Source organism: Scyliorhinus canicula, chromosome 5 (genome assembly GCF_902713615.1).
Source record: "Scyliorhinus canicula chromosome 5, sScyCan1.1, whole genome shotgun sequence".
Lineage (NCBI taxonomy): Eukaryota > Metazoa > Chordata > Chondrichthyes > Carcharhiniformes > Scyliorhinidae > Scyliorhinus > Scyliorhinus canicula.
Genome location: NC_052150.1, coordinates 187,341,980 through 187,367,868, shown reverse-complemented (window position 1 = coordinate 187,367,868; position 25,889 = coordinate 187,341,980). Strand labels below are relative to the sequence as shown.

At 43.7% G+C, this 25,889-nt stretch overlaps 1 protein-coding gene across 8 annotated transcripts in view; it reads left to right on the top strand.

Moving 5' to 3' along the window:
• Positions 1-25,889, top strand: part of znf438 (zinc finger protein 438) — a 341,546-nt gene that overhangs the window by 264,375 nt on the left and 51,282 nt on the right. For 5 of the 8 annotated variants that reach the window (XM_038798255.1, XM_038798251.1, XM_038798256.1 and 2 more), the window contains one exon: positions 1,561-4,726. The exons of 1 other annotated variant lie outside the window; for it this stretch is intronic. The gene's annotated coding sequence lies outside the window, so the exon portion shown is untranslated. Of the gene's footprint in view, positions 1-1,560; positions 4,727-21,746; positions 21,906-22,347; positions 22,365-25,889 lie in introns of those variants that run through there. 2 more of the 8 variants (XR_005460779.1, XM_038798252.1) reach the window with 2 other exon arrangements.

Here is a 25,889-nt window from a genome sequence, read left to right as displayed (position 1 = left end):
ACACACGGGTAGAAGGGAAGTACAGATGGCACCCAACCAGCCTGTACTTGTAGAACTCTAAACATAATGCCCAATATTAAATTTGATTCCAAGATTAGCCAACACTTGCTCAACAATCCTGATTGTGCTAAGAATTACACGGAAAACCCAATTTGAGATGATCGGTCAGGCTCCTAGTGTGGCTCACTTAGCTAGAAGCTACATGTATTAACACAGAGGGCCCCATTCATTGTAGATGAAGGAGCATGTTCACGTTTTGCACATTTTTCAACTAAACAAAAGTTTGAGGGACAGCTGTTCCCTGGTTCATTCCGCATGGCAATGCCTTCACCAATTAGAGTCCACTTGCCAGCCAATCAGCACCCTCTTTTGATGCAGTTCTAAATTGTTTCCTTCACTATAGATATTCTTGTGAATTGTCCTCATGAGTGCAAGACAAAAAACTTTGACAGTATTTCTCTTTTTACCAACAATACTCAAGTTCTGTACTACTAAACATCTAAGAGGTATTATAGTCTGATATATTAGGGATATTTGAGATTTAAAATGAGATGGAAGTTGGGAACTTACACAACGAACAATCTGATTGGATATCTTTAATATGAAAATCTCAATGCTATAACCAGGAGTATGCTAAAGATCGGCAGGTTAAAGTAGGGACAGTTAACTATATCAGTGGATTTTTATTAATGAGGAACTCTAATCAAGCTTGATAAATTTAAGCACACGCTGATTCATAAGCAAATGACCACGCTCATTGTGATCTGGGATTTAGAAATACCGGGGAAAATGAAGCTGCTATATATATAATTTTAATAAGATTAAATTCAGATACACGAGAGAACAACTTAAGGAAATTGATTAGGGCAATGGGGTTGTTAGCAGTATATCTGAAAAGGATATCGGATATATGTTTAAAGGTTTAATGCTGAGCACACAGGATAAATAGAGACAAAGAATTAATAAAAGTAGACTGAGCGTGTGACCTCAAACCAAAGAGCAAATGCTGGAAAATCTCAGCAGGTCTGGCAGCATCTGTAGGGCGAGAAAAGAGCTAATGTTTCGAGTCCAGGTGACCCTTTGTCAAAACGTGACCTCAAATGGTTTAACGAAAGAATCAGCAGCAAATCCAGGGAAAAAGAACCTTTGCCAAAGTTCGCAGGCAGAAAAGTGAATGGTGCACTCGGGTGAATACAGGAAGTGAGAAAACATGTTCAGAGGACAGGAAAAGAAGAGGCCAGGATCCTCAAAGATGCTGATGGGGCTAAAGTGAAGAATGAGCACCAAATTAATATGCTAAATAATAATTTCTCCAACCAACAATGATAATGCTACCTGAATCAATGGCCTGAATCTTCCGATCGGTGGCAATGACGAGCGAATTTCCGCTGTGCTCGTACATTTAGTTCAGGTGGGGATGCTGGTGGTGATTGGGGAGTCAGTTGTGTAGTTACACAGGTGTGAGACAAAGGTTTAATCTGCCTAATATTTCCTTAGAAACTGTCCAGGTAAGCACCGCAGAACTGTATAAAGTCACTGACTCTTGTTTAAATTTCCCAGGCAATTTCCACATAGGTCCGCACATCAGGACTTATGCAAGGTCCCAACACGCGTCTTCAGCTGTACATCTGGTATCTGACGATCCAAAGACCGAAGATTTGGCCCGATTACTTTAATTATAAAGGAAGTGGACTAAGTCTCCAGAGAAGAATACCTGTCCCAGATTACTAAGAGAAATAGGGGAGGAGACTATATCTTGTTATTATGAGAGTCATTGAATACTGGGAAGGGTATAAGAGACTGAAAAGGCACGAACCGGGTTCACATTTCCAGAACTGACCCACACAATTACAAACCCATTAGTCTTGCATTCACCCCAGAAAAAGTAATGGGAAAGATTGTCAAACTGCCATTTACTTGTATGTTTAATCTACTGATGGTTGTTTGTTTGTACAGAATTTAAGTATCACTGAAAAAAGAGACATGTTGAAGCATTTCATCATGCACTAATCCGGATATTCTCAACAATACCAAATGTAAAAGGAACAACAATTTATACTTCATGAGCGGAGACTGCAGTTTGGATGGCAAGCGGACATCCATTGTCCCTTTTATTTTCTCTCCGTCTCAGCTTGCATAATTTTTACTCGCTTCCCTAAATGATCATACCCTTCCTTCTCTTCCCCCTCCCCTCCAAAATTTAACGGTAACAGCCATTTAAAGCTTCACTTTTAATTTAAACGTGGAGAGACCATGGAACATAAAACATCATTGAAAATAGCTGTTTAAAAAAACTTAAAATGGACAAAGTCAGCTGAAGATTTTTTTCAAGGGGTGGCGAAAATAAATGAGAGCGGGGCTCAGCCGATGAGCAGGCGAAGTGGGCTCTGGGAACAGCACACGAATATATTGAGTAATAGGAGGTTCAGGGATATGCCAAGTTAGGAGCAGAATAGGGCAATGACCAAACTGGGGAATGGGGGAATAAAGTGAGTCAATGGGAGGAAAAAAGTCATTGTTAAGAATCACAGCCAAATGGATTAAATAATTTAAATTAAAATTCAATATGATGTGCTTACAATTAACTCATCTGGCGTAAGAAATGAGAAAGATGAGTTGAAAGCACACAATGGTGGGCAGAGCTAGGAAACTTACTCCACACTGCCAGCAGAGGTGGGGGAGCATAAATGCACTAATAATTAAATGGAATGGTTATTTTAACAGACAATACAGTAATCCATTGAAAGAAATTATAAGCAGATGTTTGTATTGGGACAAAATCATGACCAAAGATCAGAACAGATGATGCAGAAAGTGAATGCACACATGTATAAAATCAGATACCTCTGATGAATTGTCAAACAAGCTGGAAGATATAAATATTTGACTCAATGAGGTTTCATATAAAATTTGTGCAATAGAGCAAGTCCTTGGCGAGGTTAAAATTCTCTCACAAATCATTATTTGATGCAGCCTGTGTGGGCTGTGTAAGACTTTCACTGATGGAAAGTTTAGATATACCACCTGTTCGTTAATCCCTTCTCGCCCAATTCTAGTTGACATTCTTGTATTCCTGGTGCATTTCTCACATAGAATCAGATAATCCCTTCTTGAAGCAATCCTTCTGAGTGTATTCTCAGTCTCTCGTGTAGACAGAATTCCCCCTTTATGCAGGGTGCTGAGATGAAATGGAAACAGAAATTCCATACTAACATAGTGGCTGAGTTTTAAGCAATATTTCAATCCAATTTGTGAGTGCTGACCTTCACACACAAACACACACACAAAAAAAAAGACTGGGGAGGGGGAGATAAAATGGTAGGTTTTGCAACCATGGAAAGATCACAGAGGAAAAGGTGTCAAGACTTGGGATAATCTTATGCTGCTTGTAACTGTTCAGTTTATTCAAGAGCTATTGTTTGTGGAAAAAAAATTCTGTTATCTTCAATTCTATTCATTGAAGTGTACTTAGAAATTCTGAAAAGCAAGTGAATACACTCATTTCCATCTGCATAGTTTGACCTGTGTGTTTTGTTATGTAAAGAGATCCCAAGGAAAACAGTTTTAAACTGAGATGTTAAATGCAGTATTTCAGTATTGCAGAGTACAAATGAGCCTGAAGGCTGTTGTATATAATCAAAGGAAGCATTTTAGGCTCAAGCCAGGTGGATTTATAAATGAAACCAGACATAAATAGATAATAAAACCAAGATGGTGCAACTACAGAGCTGTGTAAGAAAAAACACTGTAAAATGCCACTGAAATGTCAACTTTGCAAACTGTTTTTATAGAAAAGTATAGGCTGTGTTTTAATACTTACAGCAAAATTGGAAACATAGAATAATGGTAATGGATAAATTAAACTTGTTTATGTTAATGGAAAGTTAGAAATATTAGACTTCCAAAGCTGAGCCTTTTAGATTTTGAAGTGCAGCTATCTTGTTAATGGGTTAAGTGCTAAGATCCCTTTTAAACAAAAAAAAAGCTGAAGATGTTGTAAATTTGATGGATTCACATTTCTTACTACAGTAGTTTGGTTTTTTTAATGTAGAAATGTATTGAGCAATCATTCCCTAATGTAGCCATTTCTGCCTCTTGCTCAGTTTCCAGATCAGCTCAATTGACTGAGCCACACACAGCCTGGGAAATGAGATCAGGCTGCAGGTGGGCTGGAACACATAGCTGCAGTCAGTCTAAGACCCACCACATGCAAACTGGTGGTCCAAGTGGAGGTAGCGGTTTTTATAAATTTTTATTTGACAGATTATTGATAGTTGTAATCACAAAATGAGTACTTTCCACAACCAATAATGCCAATGGAAGATACACAGCTCCTTACGCAAGTTTTCATTGCTGGTTTACAATCTTCAGATAAACCCCTATCTATTCTACTGATTAATCCTTTACGTTGTAAACATAACATTATTACAACAAAACTCAATTGATATCCAGGTAAATTCTAGGGAGATTTTGTTTTATGCATTAAAAGCTGATGCATCCTTTTACCCAATCTTTTAAACATCTATTAGGAAAAATGCAATTATGTTGTCTTTTGATTAAACTTATGTAACTCAGATTATTTTTGTAATAAATGTTGTTTGCTGCGAGTCGATTAAGTACATTGGCAATACAATTCATTGGATTTGTTTTAAACTTCCTGTGCCTCAGGCTTTCTAAAGTAAATTTCTTGTATAGTTGGAAAAATAAATGTTTTTGATGAAATTACAGAATTTGGAAATGTGCTGATTTATGGACCATAATAATGCAATGCTACCAATGCCACATTTCCCCTCAATGCCTTGGAAATGATCTGAATGTTGAGTGTGCCTGTTTATTGCAGTGCTTGTAGCTTAAAAAATGACTTGTTCTCCGAATAGTCAGCTCATTAAGGGAATAAGGTTTTAGAAGAGCAAGCGAGCTACTCGAACACCACATTTACTGTTTAAACAAGTGCCTGATTTGACATAACTTTGTGAATGAGTTCCTGGCCTTTCAGATAACTGCAATTTAATTCCCTACTCCAATCCATTGAGTTCAGCGTCTGCTCATCTTGCAGTACCAAAACAGTCCTAGTGAAAGACAAGAATGACCTCCTTTGTGAGTGAGATCACGGTGAGTTATCCCTCCTTGTTCTCCTCGATCTCTGCACTGTATTTAACAGGATTGCCTGTGCCATCTTCCTTTAGCAACTCGTGCATATTTTTGCTACACAGGCCTCCCCTTGTGTGGTTCCAGTGCTACTATCAGATGAAATCACCAGTTCCATAAATGACTTCTCCTGCCTCCCAGAAATCATCAACTCTGGAGTCCCTCTCGGATCGATGCTCGTCTCCCTGCTGCACCTCATCTGTACCCTACCTCTCTGCAACATCATCTGTAGCATTGGTTGCCATTTGTATACTGTGATATTCAGCTCTCACACTTTTAAAATTGATTTTCTCAACCCAAAAGACACTTGCATAATGTGGACTGCCTGTCTGTGAGAATCATCTCTGGCCAATCCCTTAGATTCTCGCCACCTACACACACACACACCCATGCCTTATTTCAACCATATTTCCTGCTGTGTTTGTCCCTGGCAAAAATTTCCTCTAAGTCACTGACAATGGACTTAAAATTCCCAACTGCCTCACCTTAATACTTATGCAGCTGCTATTTTGTTCAACCAACCTATTAATTCCACCTTTTGAAGCGCACAGAATAATCACAGAAGGAGGCTATTCGGCTCATAGTGCTTTGAGCAATCCAATTAATTTCACATATGTACTTTTCCTCCATACCCTGCAAGTGTTTTCTTTTCAAGAATATATCCAATTCCATTTTGAAAGTTACTATAGAATATGGTTCCACCACCCCTTCTGGTGAAGAATTGCAGATTGTAGCAACTTGATGCAAAAGAATCTCTGCTGGCTCTTTTCCCGATCTACCTTATAACTGTCTTTGGTTATCAGCCCTCTGGCCAGTGGAAACAGTTTCTTCCCTTCTCTTTCTGCTCTACCAAAACCTCATATGAATTATTCCCAGTTTGTTTCAGCCTGTTCTTGCTCTTCTGGGACTGATTTCTTTCTAATTTCCTTCTCTTATCTGTCTCTTCACACCTACAACCATATCCATCTTTACTCTCCACTACTTTGGTATTTTCTAGTTTGGGAGATGGGAAATCTCCTTTTCACCACGGATGTATTTTTAAAAATTCTTTTGACGGGATGTGGAAGTTGTTGTCCAGGCCAGTGCTCTTATTGCCCATCCCTAATTGCCCTTGTGAGGATGGTGGTGAGCTGCCATCTTGAACTGCTGCAGTCCATATGGTGTAGGTACGTCCACAGCGCTGTTATGGTGAGGGTTCCAGGAATTTGACCCAGCGACTATGAAGGAATAGTGATTAGTTCCAAGTCAGGGTGGAGGGGACTTGCAGGTGGTGGTGTTCCCATGCATCTGTTGCCCTTGTCCTTCCAGATGGTAGAGATCACTCATCCAGACATAAGAATGTAAGACATAGTAGCAGGAGTAGGACATCCAGCTCATCGAGTCTCCTCCGCCATTCAATGAGATCATGTCTGATGGAGAGTATTCCATCACACTCCTGACTTGTAGATTATAACAGGCTTTGGGGAGTTGGGCGATGAGATACTCACCACAGAATTCCCAGCCTGCGACATGCTTTTGTAACCACAATGTTTATATGGCTGGTCCAGTTCAGTTTCTGGTCAGTGGTAACCTCCTGAATGTTGATATTGGGGGGATTCTGTGATGTTTGTGCTATTGAGTGTTAAGGGGAGAATGTTGGCATTCTCTCTTCATAGACTCCTCACAGTGCAGAAGGAGGCCCTTCGGGTCTGCACCGACCCGCCGAAAGAGCACCCTACCTGAGCCCAATCTCCCACCCTATCCCCGTAACTCCGCCTAGGGGCAATTTAAGCATCCACCTAACCTGCACATGTTTGGTCTGTGGGAGGAAACTGGTGCACCCAGAGGAAACCCATGCAGACACGGGGAGAATGGGTAAACTTAAGTCACCCGAGGTCTGAATCGAACCCGGGTCTCTGGCACTGTGAGGCAGCAGTGCTCACCACTGTGCCACTCATTGGAGATGGTCTTGCCTGGCATTTGCATGATACAAATGTTACTTGCTAGCCTAAGTCTGAATGTTCTCCATGTCTTGCTTCGTATGTGAATGGGCTGCTTAAGTATCTGAGGAGTATCAAATAGTACTGAACATTGTACAATTATCAGCGAACATCCCCACTTCTGGTTTAGCTCACAGGGCTAATCGCTGGCTTTTAAAGCAAACCAAGCAGGCCAGCAGCACGGTTTGATTCCAGTACCAGTCTCCCCGGACAGGTGCCAGAATGTGGCGACTAGGGGCTTTTCACTAACTTCATTGAAGCCTACTCGTGACAATAAGCGTTTTTCATTTTTCATTTCTGACCTTTATGGTCATTGATTAAGTAGCTGAGGATGGTTGGGCCTAGGACACTACCCCAAAGAAGTCCTGCTCTCCACTTCTTTCTTGAATTGAGGCCGACCCAGCCCCATCTGCTATCCCACTCCTCTGTTAATTCCAATAATAGTATGTGGTAAAGAAATAGGTCTGGAGCTTATCTTTTACCTTTAACAAGTTTAATCTTAGAACAGCTCAGCATAGTGACAGCCACCAGTTGTTCCAGCTGTGTCCATTTATACTCTTAGTAAAATGAACAACCAGTTAAACAAAATCAAATCTACTGAGAGACAATGTGTCCATTTATATTATTTTGTGTTCAGACAATTGAACTAAATTAAGCAAACATGTCCATTTATAGTTGAGCCAAATCATCACCTGTCTTTGACAATGTAATTGGCTGAACAATGTAATTGTCAAAAAGGATGTAATTGCTGATACATTGACACTCTGTCTGTTGAACTTGTTTTGATTGAATAACTTCTGCTTTGACTCAAGTCACTTTCTCCAAATAAAAAGTGTTTTTCTGGAAATCTGTGGGAGTCCTGGCTTTACCTGCCATTTTTCAGGGTTATGTGGAACATTTTGTTCCAGTCCTACTCAAATCCTGTCTCTTGACTCGTTCTCCAGTACATTGATGACTATCAGTGCCATTTTCTGCTCACATTCCATACTGGAAAACTTCATCAACTTTGCTTATAGTTTCAACCATGTTTTCACGGGGTCTAGCTCATGCTCTTATCTTCTTTGACCTTTTCTGTTCTTCATTCTTGGGGATAGACTGTCGACCAATATCTAATATAAGCCCATTGAATCCTACAGCTACTTTGACTATGTTTCCACTTCCAGTCTCTTCATGAAAGGATTCCATCCCATTCTCCAAGTTCCTCCACTTCCCTACCATCTGTGACGATGATGTCACCTTCCATTCCAGGCTTCCCTTTTCCTCAGCAGAGAATTCCCCTTTCGCAGTGTTTAAAGGGCCCTTGACATTGTCTGTTCCATTTCCCACACTTAAGCTCTCATTCCTGCTCCTCCTTAGATTGGGTGATCACTTTATGGAACACCTTCAGAAATCTACAAGTTTTTTCCAATCATAGAATTTACAGTGCAGAAGGAGGCCATTCGGCCCATCAAGTCTGCACCGGCTCTTGGAAAGAGCACCCTACCCAAGCCCACACCTCCACCCTATTCCCATAACCCAGTAACCCCACCCAACACCAAGGGCAATTTTGGCCACTAAGGGCAATTTAGCATGGCCAATCCACCTAACCTGCACATCTTTCGACTGTGGGAGGAAACCGGAGCACCCGGAGGAAACCCACGCACACATGGGGAGAACGTGCAGACTCCACACAGGAGAACTCCACTCCAAGCCGGGAATCGAACCTGGGACCCTGGAGCTGTGAAGCAATTGTGCTAACCACTATGCCACCGTGCTGCCCTAACCTTCTGGTCATTTTAATTTTCTACCCCATTCCATTCTGATCTTTTCGTCCTTGGCCTCCTTCATTGCTCCAATGCAGCTCAACATCAGAAACATAGAAAATAAGAGCAGGAGAAGGCCATTCAGTCCTTTGAGCCTGCTCCACCATTCATCTTGATTATGACCGATCATCCAACTCAATAGCCTGATCTCCCGCCTCCCCTCCCCCCACATTCTTTGAACTCCTCAAGTGCTATATCTAACTGCTTCTTGAAAACATACAATGTTTTGGCCTCAACTACTTTCTGGGTATCGAATTCCACATGGTGACCACTGTGTGGGTGAAGAAATGTCTCCTCATCTCCGTCTTAAATGATCTACCTTGTATCAGACCGTGACCCCTGGTTCTGGACACACCCACCATCAGGAACTTCCTTCTTGCATCCACCCTGGCTAGTCCTGTTAGAATTTTATAACTTGAGGAACACCACCTTTGGGCAGCACGGTAGCACAGTGGTTAGCATTGTGGCTTTACAATGCCAGGGTCCCAGGTTTGATTCCCGGCTTGGATCACTGTCTGTGTGGAGTTTGCACTTTCTCCCCGTGTCTGCGTGGGTTTCCTCCAGGTGCTCCGGTTTCCTCCCACAGTCCAAAGATATGCAGATTAGGTGGATTGGCCATCCTAAATTGCCAATAGTATCCAAAAAGGTTAGGAGGAGTTATTGGGTTACGGGGATAGGGTGGAAGTGAGGGCTTAAATGGGTCGGTGCAGACTTGATGGGCCGAATGGCCTCCTTCTGCACTGTATGTTCTATGTTCTACCTCACTTTTTGGTCAGGCAATTTACAACTTTCCAGACCCAACACTGAATTCAACAACATTTTAGATCATATCATTGGACAGCAGCTGGTGGTAATGATGACCTGTGTCTAAACCCATCTTTTGTTTCTTTACTTGTCCATTGGTGGCACTATGGTTAGCACTGTTTCCACACAGCGTCAGGGACCCGGGTTCAATTCCGACCTCTGGTGACTATGTGAAGTTTGCACATTCTGCTCATGTCTGCGTGGGTTTGCTCTGGGTGCTCCGGTTTCCTCCCACAGTCCAAAGATGTGCAGGTTAGGTGGATTGGCTAAATTTGCTAAATTGCCCCTAGGTGGCATTACGGAGATAGGGTGGGAGTTTGGGCCTAGATAGGGTGCTCTTTCAGTGGGTCTGTGCAGACTCGCAGGTCCAAATGGCCTCCTTCTGCACTGTAGGGATTCTACGATTGCCATTCCCTTTTGACTTGCACCATCATTGTTTTTTTTAAATAAATTTAGAGTACCCAGATTTTTTTCAATTAAGGGGCAATTTAGCGTGGCCAATCCACCTAACCTGCACATCTTTGGGTTGTGGGGGTGAGACCCACGCAGACATGGAGAGAATGTGCAAACTCTACACAGACAGTGACCCGAGGCCGAACCCGGGTTCTCAACACCATAGACAGCAGTGCTAACCACTGCTCCACAGTGCCGCCTGACTTGTGCCATCATTCCTTTGTTATTCAATCTCTCCTGCCTTCTATCCTATCACAAGCTTTCCCTTTTTTATTCTTTCCTCCCACCCACCCTTTCTCTGCTTTTGTACTTGCTTAAATCTCTAACATTTTACAGTTCTAATGAAAGATCGTTAACTCTGTTTCCCTCTCTACAGATGTTGCCTGACCTGCTGAGTATTTCCAGCATTTTCATGGGGGAATGGAGCAGAGCATGTCTGGCGTACAACTGGTTTCACCATCCATTGCCAATATGTGACTGAACCATATAAAGCACTGTTGAACTTCATTTTCCTCTGCCAAACGTGTCCACTACCTGAGGAATATCTTGGGCAGCAAAGATGATCCTGGATTGATTAATTTCTGTTCTCCTAATACTCCTAAAGCCCCTGTTCTCTGCTCTCCTCCTTCCCTCCAACAACAATTGCAAGGTGCTCATGGACCGCTCTGTAAAACTGTCACCATCAATTCTGTTTCCTCTGCTGCTTCCTCCTCTTCCTCTGACCTACTAATCTAATTCTCCCAGATATTTCACCATTACCACAGTGCTGATCCTGTGCCCTTCTCTACCCTAATCTCCTATGTCCCATCATTCCCTCCATGTTTATCTTCTCCGTGAGGTCCAGTCTCTGTGAGGTCCAGTTCCTAGACCTAGCCTAACTTCCCTTGGTCTACATTACAGCTGGCATTGCACACCCCCACCCCCTTTGCAAAATAGCTGCCTTTTCCACTTGCTCACAAGATCCACCCTTGACCTCTATCCATCCATCACATTTCTTGTCCAAAGCTCTCAATGTGTTGTTGCTTTCCTAATCTGTATCCAATTTCAATTCTTTGTTTGAATCACCCCAGGCAGGTTTCCAATCCTGCCTCAACACTAAATTGACCCTAATCAAAGTCACACATGGCATGTACAGTGACTACGGTACCTTTTCATTTCTCATCCACTCTGCAGCCGATGACCCAGGCTACCGCACCATCCACCATGGCCTCACCTGAATGGTGCAGCGCGATAGCAATGCCTGGTCTTTAATCCACTCTTTCCTGTCCAAGAGCCTCTCCAGCGTCTCTTCCTACCCTGTGCAATTATTTGGTTATTTGCCTCATCATTCGTTGTGGAATCTTGTTATGAACAAATTGGCTGCAGTTTTTGGCTACATAACATTGCGAATACATTTCAAAACAAATGAATTGCTTGTAAAGTACTTGGGAACGAAAGGCATCTTAATGTAAGTTGATTAATCGTTTTTTTTTTTCATCTCCTTGTCGCCTTGCCCATCTGTGGCTTTCCCTTTTGTACTTTAACTGTTGCATGAAGAGGGCAGCACGGTGGCGCAGTGGTTAGCACTGCTGCCTCACGCGCCGAGGTCCCAGGTTCGATCCCAGCACTGGGCCACTGTCCGTGTGGAGTTTGCACATTCTCCCCGTGTTTGCGTGGGTTTCGCCCCCACAACCCAAAGATGTGCTGGGTAGGTGGATTGACCTCGATAAATTTCCCCTTAATTGGGAAAAATGAATTGGGTACTCTAAATTTTTTTTTAAACTGTTGCATGAAGGTAGGTTGGAAAAATGTAAGAAGTACTGTGACTACCAAAGCAGTTTCCACGCACCATCTATTTCCATCGCAATATCATTTTGAAATAGTAAATCTCTTCATTCAGATACTGAGCAAAGACGAAATAAGTAAGGAATGTCACTGTACGGAATGTGACTCCAAGACGGCAGAAGTGGCCACGGTAGTGACAGCGGTTTTCTTTCGTGCACCACATTAACGAATGCCTCCTCGTCAAGTCTGCAAAATGAGGGATTAAGGATAGGGTTGAAATAATCTTAAATTAATCTGGAATCTTGATAAAGGTGGGTTTAGCACAGTGGGCTAAACAGCTGCCTGTAATGCAGAACAGGGCCAGCCGCACGGGTTAAATTCCTGTACCGGCCTCCCCGAACAGGTGCCGGAATGTGGCGACTAGGGGCTTTTCACAGTACCTTCATTGAAGCCTACTTGTGACAAGCGATTATTATTATTGTTAATGGTACTAAAGGGTAACAGAATTGACACACACGGGCAGCACGGTGGCGCAGTGGTTAGCATTGCTGCTTCACGCCGCTGAGGCCCCAGGTTCGATCCGGGCTCTGGGTCACCGTCCGTGTGGAGCTTGCACATTCTCCCCGTGTTTGCGTGGGTTTCGCCCCCACAACCCAAAACACGTGCAGGGTAGGTGGATTGGCTGCGCTAAATTGCCCCTTAATTGGAAAAAATTAGTTGGGTAAATTTATAAAGAAAAAGTAATTGACACACAAATCTAGAGGCAGCCAAACGTTTTGGTTCAACACTCTGCACCAGGGCAGTCATCAATTATCTCGTTTGGTTTCTCTCGAGTACAATGTGATGTGATTTTTCCTATTTTGTGAAATGGACCAAGGACCATGATGGCAGGATTAACCCAGTTCTCCCAGAAATAAAACAACCATTTGGAATTGTTTATGGTGGTGTTCTGTGTTATCTAGACTCAAGTCCAAGGGAATGTGTACTTTAAAAAAAACGTCTGGATTATCATTTGGGAGCAGAGAGCATCCACCAGGGAAATACTGTTAGCCCAGAAGGTGCTGACAGGAAGTCTGGAGTTTAGCCCCGATGCTACTGTTAGGATGTCTGGAGAGCTGATTGGAGAGTGTGCAGGAAATGAACAGACTGCAGCAGGAAACCATCATTGGGAAGCTGTGGATGCAGATAACTGAGGAATTAATTTGCTTATGAAAGGAATGAGGTTCTGGAGGTTGCAAGAAACATTGTTCCTGTTCTTGTTTGTGTGGAGTTAGATGTCCAATGCCCTCTGTTATGGTTTATGATTGATGTATCTTAGTGGGAGAAGGCATGTTCAAAATATGTGGCTGATTGGATTTGACAGGGTTTGAGTTTTTGCCTGGGTCAGCTTTCGTAACTGACCTACAGGCTTAAAGGGATTCACCCAACTGCATGTTTTGCTCTCTGTTAATTGCTCACATTGGAAAAGATGACAGCAAGTATCAACACTGCAGCGCTTACCAAGGAATGAAACTGAAGGAGCTCTATTAGAATATTCAAACTCCCCCTGTATTCCTCTTTGTGTAGACACAAGCCCCTCATCAGCCCAGGGTGGCTTTGTGGGGGAGGGTCTGTTTCCTCCTTTTCCAGCTGAAGCATCACAATGATGGGGTGGAAAACGCATGAGGATGGATACGCGATGTTAAAATATCAACCTGTTTTTATTTAAATAAAGCAGTGCTTTGTATGGAGCTGGAGTACTAATGACAGCTCTGGGTCAGCAATCTGGTAATGTGCTCCTTAACGGCAATTATAACTCTGGGATGCACGGGGTATTGTGCTGAAGGAAGAAGGGGGTTGACGAATAGACAATTTCAGCAGTGGATATGTACAGTGAGTTAAAACATATTTCAGCCAATTGCCAATCTCTGCACGTAGCCAGTCATTCCCTCAAGGAACAAAACATTCCCTCAAGGAATGCGGAAAGTAAAAATTTGTCTGTGGATCATCTTAAACTGTGGTTGCCACCTGAAACATGAATAAAGGATTTGCACTCTTTTTCATCTACAAACTTTAGAGAGAGAGAGAAACTTAAGCTGATTCATTTTGAAGAAATTGACTGAAGAATATTTTTAAAACTTAATTTTAAAATCATGAACATCTAGATAGTTCATAAAGCTTGTTGTGTATCCAAAGTGAAAAGAAATGTATCATAATGCTGTTATTCATGCAAATGTACCCAGCTTCATCTAATTAGAATATTACACTTGTATTGCTTCCTAAGATAATATAAAGTTTGGTGCTGTTTGTGCTTTCGCATTTTATTCAGATGTAAAGGTAATTTTGTGTGTTTATTTTGGAATTCCTGACAAAATGTTTCAATTTCAAATCAAAATTATGTCAATGAAGCTTTGTACAACAAAAAAATTACAGTCACCCTATACACTAGAACATTAATACCCAGAATTCCCATGGAACATCACATAATTTCCATGTGTCCTTATTAAATATTTCTAATATTGACTTCACAATTCTAGATAGCCTGAACAACAATGATGTGTAGTGAGGTGAGGTCATTTGATTTTATTCAGCAAATGTGCTTATATTTTGTGTCCTTTTTCTATTTTGTCACACCCCCTATTCTCAGATTTTTAAAAATTGGTTCTTGACATGAGTATTGCTGTCAACACCACAATCCTTGCTCATCCTGAATTGTCCGTGAGCAGATGGTGGTGTGTTGCCTTCTTGAACCACTGCAGTCCATGGGGTGTAGGCACACCCACCGTGCTGTTAGGAAGGGAGTTCCAGTATATTAACCCAGTGAGAGTGAAGAAGGGTGACATTCTGCTTTATCTTTTAAAGACATAGAAACACAAAACTAAACAGTCCGAGGTGTGGGTTGATGCTTCTGCTTGAAGATGTTTTACCTTTTTAAAAATAAATTTCGAGCACCCAATATTTTTTTCCAATTAATAGGCAATTTATCATAGATTATCGTAGAATTTACAGTGCAGAAGGAGGCCATTCGGCCCATCGAGTCTACACCGGCTCCTAGAAAGAGCACCCCACCCAAGGTCAACACCTCCACCCTATCCCCATAACCCAGTAACCCCACCCAACACTAAGGGCAATTTATCATGGCCAATCCACCTAACCTGCACATCTTTGGACTGTGGGAGGAAACCGGAGGAAACCCACACAGACACGGGGAGGATGTGCAGTCTCCACACAGACAGTGGCCCAAGCCAGAATCGAAATTGGGACCCTGGAGCTGTGAAGCAATTGTGCTATCCACAATGCTACCGTGTTGCCAATGGTGTGCACAATTAGTGTGGCCAATCCACCTCACCTGCACATCTTTGGGTTGTGGGGGTGAGACCCATACAGACACGAACCTGGGTCCTCAGCGCTGTAGGCAGCAGTGCTAACCACTGCGCCACCGTGCCACCCCGACAATGTCTTACCTTGACAAGAGTCAGTATATTGGCCAGGCATCAGTCAGGACATCGCCAACACGGTCCTCAATTGCCCAACGCGTCAAAGGTTCCAGCCGGCTCAGTCTAAAGAGGCTCTACAGCCGCATGAAATGGTGACCTCCCCATGGTCCAAAGTTGGTGTTGACCTGTTCCATGCCAAGGGCCGAGACTATGTCGTCCTAGTGGACTACCTTTCCAACTACCCCGAGGTGGTCAAACTGTCTGACCTCACGTCAGCAACGGTAATCAAGACATGCAAGGAGACTTGTGCCCGGCATGGCATCCCACTCACGGTGATGAGTGACAACGGCCCCTGCTTCTTCAGCCAGGAGTGGACAGATTTTGCCCGGCTGTACAATTTTCAGCACGTTACATCCAGCCCCCACTACCCCCAGTCGAATGGCAAGGCTGAAAAAGGGGTCCACATTGTTAAAAGATTGTTGTGTAAAGCTGCTGACTTGGGTTCTGATTTCAACCTGGCGCTGTTGGCCTACAGGGCGACTCCTTTGTCCACTGGGCTGCCCCCAGCGCAGCTCCTAATGAACCGCACACTGCGAACGACGGTGCCAGCTATCCCCATTCCGGACCTTGACAACTTCCCAGTCCTACAGAGGATGCAGCAGTCTCGGGCCCAATGCAAGTCGGCGTACGACGCCCATGCCACAGATCTCCCTGACCTGGTGCCTGCTGACCGAGTTTGTGTTCAGCTACCTGACGGTGGCTGGTCTGCCACAGCTGTGGTGGTCAAGCAAGTGGCCCCGAGATCGTTCCTCGTTCGCATGCCTGATGGCTCCTTTCTTCGGCGTAATAGGCAGGCATTGCGTCGACTTCCGTGCCCGCCACCTAACCGTGATGTCCTGCCTCGCACACTGGTTCCTCAGGACACGCCCTTCCACGAGGCCACCGATCTGCCAGTCATTCTACCGACCTCTACATTGGCGGCAGTTCCGCCCATTCAAGTGCAGGCGGCCCCTGACCCATCCTTGAGGCGGTCAACCAGAATTCGTCACCCGCCACAGAGACTGAATTTATAGACTGAATGTTGCATTTACCTTGTTATCTCATCATTTACACATCTGTACATATTGTTTTTTTCTCATGTGTTATCTGCCCTCTATCTACACTAGACACCTTCCCATGTAAATACGTTAGCATATTCTGTATATAGTCAGGCTCCTGTACACAAACTCTATTTATTGACCTGAACACATTTTCTTTTTAAAAAAAGGGGGGGAGATGTCATAATATACATCCAGGTACATGATGGTGTGCAGGCAGGCAGTGATTGACACACAGGATAACCAGTGAACACACAGAACACAGCAGCCAATCACCAGACAGGACACGACCACTATAAAGCCAGAGGGCACCAGTTTTCCCGCTCTCTCGGGATCCAGCCTCTGAGACAGTCAGAGCTTGTGAGCAGCAACTAGAACATACACCATGTGGTAGTAAGATAGTCTGGTCAGGTTAGCCTCAGGTCTCCGGTCAAGTCAGCATAGTGTCAATCCACAGTTAAAGTATTATAGTTAAGTGTTCAATAAAATTGAGTTGCATTTCTTCAAGTGTTGGAAGCCTGTCTCTCTCTCCACTGCAGTAAATGCAGTCCTCATAGACCCAGCTTACCCAACACATCAGTTAGCATGGAGATCAACCTCTCCACCCTGTGCCCTGGCATGGCGGGGGACCTGCTGGAATTCTTGATGCTTGAAAAGGTCAAATTTGAACTGAGGGGAAGGATGGAGGGGTTCTACAATTCATGGGCATTATTCATTACGCACTTTCAAGAATTGGATCACACCGAACATTGGGGGGGGGGGGGGGGGGGGAACGACTGTATGTGTTAATAGTGACTATGGGTGATTCCTGATTCCTTTTTGTCATTTGTTTACGTTAGCATGTGGGCTAATGTTTGGGAGGATGGGATCATGGGGGTTATAGATATGGGGATTGACATTACATTCGTTACTGATTATTGTTTATTGTTGGGTGTAAATTTGGGAGAAAATGTGAGAGGAGAAGAATAAATATTTTTTTTTTTTAAATAAAAATTTTGTCCACATTGACAGATTGTGTTGCAATACTTAGGGTTTTAAATTGCAGTACGAGTTCAAAATAATTTCTGAAATCCTTAAGTGTTCGGAAAAAAAAATCAACTTTGATTTCAGGAAGACTAATTTGTACTGACTACCTAATGTGTTTTTTTTCCCCTCAAGAAAAAGTACATATAGGAATTTTAGATTGGATAACTGGAATCCATGGGATGGTAAAGCAATAGAACTCTACTGATTCTTTACTGCCTCGCATGTATGTGTAGTTGTACTTCGAAGATTTTCAGTGGGAAAATAAAGCATAGATGTAATGATCTAAGGCATCTGGTGTAGTGTCTTTGTAGCCTAGAATATAATACTATAGACTAAAGGAACTTGGGTTGGCCACCATGATGTCCTACATGACTTCCTATATGGTGACTATTACCATCCAAGCTTCTTTATTTACAACAGAAAGGTGATTTCTGCAAGCAGGCCAAGTCATCATGTAACAAAAATATGGTTTCTTCTCCCAACCACTAATTGGCTGCCTTGTCCAGGTTCAATAACGTGCTTCTTGAAGGTAATATAGAATGCTCCTGGCAATCTCATGATGTTTCCAAATATGGAAAACACCATTGGTGGGATTCTCCCATTCGGCGGCAGAGCGACGGCGCGAACGGGCCGCTGGGAGTACAGATTCTGGCCCCTACAGGGAGCCAGCACGGCTCTGGAGCGGTTCATGCCGTTCCAGCCTCCCATCCCAGCGCGAACAGTGCGCCGCGGGATCCGCGCATGCGTAGTGGCCGGCGTCAACGAGGACATGTGCAGTGGTGCCAGTGCCAGCTCACGCATGCGCGGTGGCCTCACTCAAAGCGCCGGCCCCGATGCAACATGGCGTGGGAGTTCAGGGGCCGGCGCGTAAGAAAATAGACCTGGGGAGCGAGAGGCCGGCCTGCCGATTGGTGGGCCCCGATTGCAGGCCAGGCCCTATCGGAGGCACCCCCCACAGGCAGCCCCCCAACCCTGCGCGCAGAGTTCCCGCCGGCTGCGACCAGGCGTGGATGGCGCTGGCGGGACTCTGCCTTTTTAGAGTGGCCACTCGGCCCATCCGGGCCGGAGAATCAGCGGCCCAGCCGCGTAGAGCAGCCCACGACCGGCGCCACACCGAACGTGCCTGGCGCCGATACCCCACTCCGCGGAGAATCGCGTGTCGGGGCGGCATGGCGCAGTTGCGGGGATTCTCCAGCCCGGCGTGGGGCTAGGAGATTCCTGCCCCACATGTCAATGTCTCCATGCCTAAACTCTGCTTCGTCAGATTTATTTATTATTTAAATAAGGCACCGAATCAATGGGATGTGACAAGGTATTCAAATTGTTTAAAAACTAGAATCAGCTTGTGAGTGGTTAAAAATAATCTTCCTTCCAGCACTGGATAAACAATCTTTAATGTGATGTTGTTCGGCTTTGGTTCATTCGCTGAGTTTGAATCTCAAGTCCGAACTAATTACAAGAGAGAGCTCAACGGAGGACAAAGCTGTCAATCATCTATGATTAAAGAGGTAATGTTGCCAACTATTAATTATAATGTTAATGATCAGGTGCTCCAAAATCTTCATTTTTTTGAGGATCCATTAACGATTTGACAAAGCGCAAATTAATTAGCAACAGCAATAAAGTCCCCAGATCATGTCTGAATTCCAGATCAATCACCCTGCCTGTCCCACAGACTTCATTTCAAACTTTGGTGCGGGAAATCAGCTTCAATTTTAACTACAGCTGTTTGAAGGCTGTATGGGGGGATAAAAGCAAGAACAGCATCAACTAGCACTTGTGCGGTGTCTTTAACATCGCAAAACGTCTCGCACTTCACAGAGGTGTTGTCAAACAAACTTTGACGCCGAGCCATTTGAGGAGATATTGGGACAGATGACTCTAGTTTGGTCAAATCGGTTGGTTTTAAAGAGCGACTTAAAAGGTGAAAGAGGTGGGGCGTGATTCTCCGCAAATGCGGCGAATCGTAAAAGCTGCCGTGAAACTGGCCGTGTTTCACGGCAGCCTCCGCGCCCTTTCCCGGGACCCGAATCTCCCCCCCGGGCGGGGCAAGGAGCGGGGCGCCGTGAAGCACGGCATCGCGGACTTAGCGCCGCGCGTCACGCCGGCAGACGCACACGATGACATCAGCCGCGCATGCGCGGGTTGGACGGCTCCAACCCGTGCATGCGCGGGGCCGTCATCTCCCTCGACCGCCCCGCGGACTGATCCTGCGGGGCAGCGGAGGGAGAAAGAGTGCGTCCGTTATGTCCGGTACCACGGCTGTGCCAATTGGGGCCCTGGATGCCCAGAACGGGCATGTTGCGGCCGTTTTTACGACGGCAGCAAGCAGGTGTGTTTGCTGCCGTAAAAACGGCCGTAAAGGCCTGGGCATTCGACCCATCGACCTGGGGAGAACCGCTGTTCGCCGTAAAAAACGGCGAGCAGCGATTCGTGTCGTGGGGGGGGGGGGGAGAATAGCGGGAGGGCGTGAAAAATGTCGGGGACGCCCTCCCGCTATTCTCCGACCCGTCGTGGGCAGCGGAGAATCGCGCCCGTGGAGGGGTTTAGGGAGGGAATTCCAGTGCCAGTGGCCCAGACAGCTGTGGGCATGCCCCGCAGTGGTAGGGAAATTTAAATCCAGAAAGCACCAATTTGTTATTATCTGGAAAGCGCTGCCTGAAAAGATGGTGGATTCATGTTCAATAATAAATTTCAAAAGGGAATTGGATGTACATTTAAAAAGGAGACATTTGTAGGCAAATGATGAAAGGTCAAGGACAGTTAACATTGTTCCTTCAAAGAGCTAGCACAAACATAATGGGCTGAATGGCCTTTTATGATATAGGATTCTGTAATTTAGCTGTTCTATGCTGCATTTATGCTTTCAGCTGGCACAAGCGGCATTGGCAGAGATCTACTGGCTAGATATAGGCCCATCAGCTTGACATCAGTTTTAGGAAGGTTCTTAAAAGGAATTATGAGGGATATTCTGTATGACTACATTTAAACATGTGGTTAATAGAGACTCTAAGCACAGCTTCTGGAAAAGAAGACTTACCAACCTGGATGAATTTTTTGAGGAGCTTAATAAATTGATAGATGGAGGGAACCCTTCATTGTAGGTTGAAATTATATTTTTGGATTTTTAGAAAGCTTTTAGACGAGGCGCTACAAAGTAGGTAACTAAAAGTGAAATTTCTTTTTTTAAATTTAGAGTACCCAATTATTTATTTTTTCCAATTAAAGGGGCAATTTAGCATTGCCAGTCCACCTAATCTGCACAGCTTTGGGTTGTGGGGGTGAAACGCACGCAGACACAGGGAGAATGTGCAAACTCCACACGGACAGTGACCCAGGGACGGGATTCGAACCCAGGTCCTCAGCGCCGCCATCCCAGTGCTAAACACTGCACCATATGCCGCCCCTAAAAGTGAAATTGGAGAGTGGATCTTGTGTTGGGGAAACAAATGTTTGTGTTCTACAGACAAAAGATTGTCATTAACGTCAGTTGTTCTGTGTGCAGATCGGTTATTAGTTGAGACCTGCTGGCCTCAGTGTCGTACAGTATTAATGATCTGGATGAAATTGTTGGGGACTCTATCTGCACGTTTGTGAATGACATGAAGATCTGCAAGTGTCAGAACCATAGATGAGAAGAAAAAATTAGAATGTGATCTAGATGCAATGGAGAAATTGGACTGCATCTAGCAGATGACATTTAATGCAGATAAGGATAGTGTTATCTGATGCTCATGGGTCGGGCTAATGTCTATACTGGCCTGGGTTCTGACTTGAAGTCCGTTCAGTGGGCAAGAGAACACTGTTAACGTTTTTAAGGGTTCATAATCAGTAGCAAGAGACTGAACTGAAAGCAAATAAAGTTGGAAAATATATAGCTAGGGTTATATAGTTAAAACGAAGACCACGTCTAGAATTGGCTTTGATTTTGCTGGAATATGGTAATAATAATCTTTCTTATCACAAGTAGGCTTACGTTAACACTGCAAAGCCCCTAGTCGCCACATTCCGGTGCCTGTTCGGGTACACGGAGGGAGAATTCAGAATGTCCAAATTACCGAACAGCATGTCTTTCGGGACTTGTGGGAGGAAACGTGGAGAATGTGCAGACTCCGCACAGACAAAGACCCAAGCCGGGAATCAAACCTGGGGCCCCAAGTGCTGTGAAGCAACTGAGCTAACCACTGTGCTACCGTGGTAACTCTATTATGCTTGTATTTCATGTTTAAATTCTGTTTGTTTTCCCCCATCAAATAGCTGGAAGTGTGATCTGCTAACAGCAGATCAAGGGCAACAGGACATCTTGGTGAACAACAGGAAAAAAGTGTCTATTTCCTTAACAAGGATTTGAAGGATTAAGAAATGAACAGGAAGAATTGAGGAGAAGTGTGAATTAGAGTAAGTGAATTCAGTGTCAATTCTAGTACAGGAACAGAAATAGGGCGAAGAAAAGCTGAAAAAATTACATTTTTAAAAACTAAAATAATTCACTAATTAAGGAATGAGACTTCACATTTTAAATTGTTCACCTTCTGGGCAAGGGAGATTGACTGGCAGTTGTTAATAATTATCACATTGTTAAAAGAGTGTTTATGCTGTTAATTAAAGTTCCTGTGGCCAATTAATATTAGAATTGCCAGTTTCACAAAGCAGTTTGTGATGGCTCACAATTCATAGGACATAGTTTCCTCGCTACAACTCACTAGCTAATTTGGGCAATAATTATGCTGTGTGTTGTGCATTGCACTGAGAATGACTAGCACATGCTCAATTCAGGTAGCCATAATCGAACTAACTTTATTTACCATTACCATTTACCATTATTGAACTAACTTTATTTGCACTTCTCTTACGGAAGCATCGACTCTCACAAACCTCTACAGATGTGCCATAGAGAGCAGCCTATCTGGCTTCATCACAGCCTGGTATGGCAACTGTTCGGCCCAAGATCGCAAGAAACTGCAGTGTGGTGAACTCAACCCAACGCATCACACAAGCTTGCCACCCTCACGTTGATTCTTGTCTACACCTGCCTCAGGAAGGCAGACAGCATTATCAGAGACCCCTCCCATCCAGGCTCTGCCCTCTTAAAGATCCTGCCATCAGGTAGAAGATACAGAAGTCTGAAGACCCGCACATCCAAACATAGGCACAGCTTCTTCCCCACAGCTACTAGACTCCTCAACGACTCTCCCTCGGACTGATCTGTTCCCTGTAAGAACACTATTCACGATGCCCTATGCTGCTCTTGCTCATGTATTTGCCTAGTTTGGCCCCTTGTTCCGCACTGTAACCAATCACTATTTGTCAATGTACCATTTGTCAATGTACTCTGTCGATTATTCTTTTTTTGTTTACTATATACGTACTGTGTACGTTCCCTTGGCTGCAGGAAAACACTTTCACTGTACTTTGGTACATGTGACAATAAATCAAATCAAACCAACGGAGAGGTCTGAATAACAAAAATCTCAACTCTTGTGACATACTACATTCCCCACTAAAAATAACAACTAATACATTGCAATGTAAAATGATGCATGTACCTGATTTCCCAGTGTAACTGAATCAAATTAAACAGGTTGTGTTTCTTGTTTTTTTTTACTGTAATTGCAACCAAAACAAATATGACTGATGCTACCAGAGTAATTTAGATATTTTAAAAAAAGTTTTTCCATAACACCAGTCTGTGTCTAAGGAAAATATCATCATTTGACCAGAAGTAATGGAAAGGACAACTTTTATTTCTTTTTTCCTACATATTTTTTAATTAACCTATCTGGCTTCTTTCTCTTTCTGTCCGGGGTTTTCCTTCCTTTTCCATTAGCTTGACTCTGCTGTCTCAACATCTCTGACTGTGTCAAACCTGAACTTTGACTTTGATCACCAGCTCCACTTAATGGTTGGGATTGTGACATTGATGATTTCAAAATATAGGGACAGGAGTATGCCATTCAGCCCATGCAACCTGTTCCACCACTCAATACAATCATGGCTGATGTGACACTTCCATGTCTTTTACACACACTTTCCCCATAACTCTTTGCATTATTGTTCATCAGAAATCTATCAATCTACATTAAACATACTGAATGACTGAGCTTCCACAGCCCTCTGGAGTAGAGAACGCCAAAGATTCACAACCCTCTCTCTAAAGAGATTTCTCCTTATCGCGATCCTAAAGTGGTATCCCCCTTTTTTGAAATTGTGCCTCGTGGTTCTCCAACAAAGGGAAACAAATCTGGTGAACTTTCTTTGCACTCCCTCGATGGCAATAATATCCTTTCTGAGGTAAGAGGACCAAACTGCACACACTACTCTAGGTGCAGTCCAACCAAGCTCCAATGGAACTGAAGCAAGACCTCACTAGTCCTGTACTTAAAGAGGCTAACATTCCATTAGACTTCATGATAGCTTACTGCATCTGCATGTTAACCTTCAGTGAATTATGGACAAGGAAATTTCCCTTTGTAAATCTACACTCTCTGTCACCTGAATTGACCATGTTTGAATCACTGCTAGTCAAGTGAAAGGCCCACCCTTTGTATAAGTTTCTGTTTTCGCTGCAGTAAAAGAAAAAAATAGCTAAAATGCTGCGAAGAGAAGACCTGAATGGGGTCCCTCCTTCCTCCCCCCACTCTCTCTCTCTCTCTCTCTCTCTCCAGCCTATCTTGCAAACCTTTGAACCCTGTTTGACAACCATGATCATCCTGGGATGCCTGTGCTGCAGACAGTGATTGTCTCCAGAAGGACAGCCAAATCAATAGCTACATCTTTAAATTGTACCCACAAGGGCAATAATAATCATCTTTATTGTCACAAGTAGGTTTACATTAACACTGCAGTGAAGTTACTGTGAAAATCCCCTAGCCGCCACACTCCAGCACCTGTTCGGGTACACAGAGAGAGAATTCAGAACGTCCAATTCCCCTAACTATCATGTCTTTCAAGAATTGTAGGAGGAAACCCACACAGACCCAGGGAGAACATGCAGACTCCGCACAGACTGACCCAAGCAGGAATCGAACCTGGGACCCTGGTACTGTTAAGCAACAGTGCTAACCACTGTGCTACTGTACACATGACCACTGAGTTCATCCTGAAGTCACCAAACTATGGGCCACATACCCCTTCTATTTTTGTGTGTGAACTTCAAGGGTGTGTGCATGCGTGCATTCGAGGTTGGAGTGTATTTTTTAATTTTTAACTTAGACCAGTTAAATATAATAAAGACAACTTCATTCTTAAACTCAAGAAGATCTCTCTGGTTCTTTTAGGATCACAGCGCATAAAGAGCATATTCACTGAATTGCCAAGTATATCCTTTTCACAATAAAACCCTGTTGCAGCCAAATGAATGGCAAAAGAAGGGAGCCATTTACCCTTCCACATTTGATCGTAACACTGGCGTTTCATGACTCATCCACTTTGTCTTCCTCTTTTATTCTGCCATTGACATCAGGTTTATGCAAACTAAAACTTGTTTTCGGAGCATGTTTAAACACCAACTTGCAAGGTGAGCAAAATGTGGACTGTGGCATTAGTCCATTAAAAAAACATAAAATTGCCTAGACTGTGTCAAAGAGACGTGTGGAAATTACACCCTAGCTTGTCACCTAGCAACTGCTTCTGCAAAGACATCTTCACAATCTGTGCACTTCATTCTGCATAACCATTCAATACTCGGAAATATTTCAAGCTCTTCTCAGCTAAATTGTGGATCATTATCTGACTCCAACACACCTGGCAGCCCCAGCCCATAAATTACAAACCAACTTCTCAAAACCTTGATAGTTTTGACACTTGTGCTATTGAGCATAGACTCATCATTTATCTACTTGCTACAGCTGTTAGCCAAAACAAGATGTTCATTCCCTTCCATCTCTAAAACATCTACACTCACGCGTTCCCACAGTTTCCATGTATTTGATTGTGCAATGAAGAGCATGTTGGTTGGATCATCTCTCATTCAGAGACACATTCCACCAACCTTTCACCAATACTTCAATATCTCTAACTACCTCTTGTTGGGAACAGTGTACAATTTTTAAGTTTAATAAAAAGATTTGTGTGCGAGTGTAGTGACGGGAATTTTTCAGCTTTGAGAAGAGAAATACGACAAGGGTAATGGGAGACTGCCTTTTGGGAGCTGGTGTTTACTCTGCAGCTGAAGCAATAGTGATGTTGGAGTACAGTTTGGGGTGTAGACTCATAGATGTTTACAGCATGGAAGCAGGCCCTTCAACCCAACTTGTCCATGCCGCCTATTTATGCCACTAAGCTAGTCCCAATTGCCCGCATTTGGCCTATACCCATCTTACCCATAGAACTGTCTAAATGATTTTTAAAAGACAACATTCTACCCGCCTCTACTACTGCCTCTGGCAGCTCGTTCCAGAT